Raw genomic sequence first — 565 nt, 5'->3', positions numbered from 1 at the left:
CTCAAGTCCCTTCCGACCCTAGAAACTATGAAACTATGATAATTCAGAGTACCAAATCTGCCAGTCTTCACGTTCCAACCAGGCACCGGTGGGGTTTAGTCTTGATTTTGTTTTCATTGCTCAGGATTGAGGGGTTTTGTCTGCTTCCAGACATAATCAAACAACTGATCAAATAGTTTTAGAATTTTGCATCCCTGTGTAACTAAAGGGATTCTCCTCAAAATACTTGCTCTTTTCCTTTCCTCTTAAAAAAAATGACTGACAGACACATGGGACAAGGCTGCTAAACCTTTTATGTGAAACCTGCTACCTGTTGAGATGACTTGCAGCTCTGAAGCAAAGTAAATCGCTACAGATGGGACAAGGTAGAGCAGAGGCATAGCAGGGCAAGTTTTTCCCCGCAGCTACATTACTGAGGCAGACCAACCTAGACAAATTCCAGGTGAAGGTATTCTTTCACTTTTTCAGAAAGATGTTAGCTAGTCTGCCAGCATTTTTGTATTTGCTGTTCTCGTCATTATCATGTATAGCTTTCTTAAGTACAGGAAAAGAAAAGCGCAATATT

The 565-nt window shown here is 40.9% G+C and overlaps 1 protein-coding gene across 2 annotated transcripts in view; it reads left to right on the top strand.

Moving 5' to 3' along the window:
- Window positions 1-565, top strand: part of CCDC82 (coiled-coil domain containing 82) — a 36,626-nt gene that overhangs the window by 1,731 nt on the left and 34,330 nt on the right. The gene's annotated exons all lie outside the window — the stretch shown is intronic.

The sequence above is a fragment of the Gavialis gangeticus genome, unplaced genomic scaffold (assembly GCF_001723915.1).
Source record: "Gavialis gangeticus isolate Ggan-Ray unplaced genomic scaffold, GavGan_comp1, whole genome shotgun sequence".
NCBI classification, from domain to species: Eukaryota; Metazoa; Chordata; order Crocodylia; family Gavialidae; genus Gavialis; species Gavialis gangeticus.
Note: the sequence above shows the minus strand (reverse complement) of the source record. Positions and strands in the feature narration are given on the sequence as shown.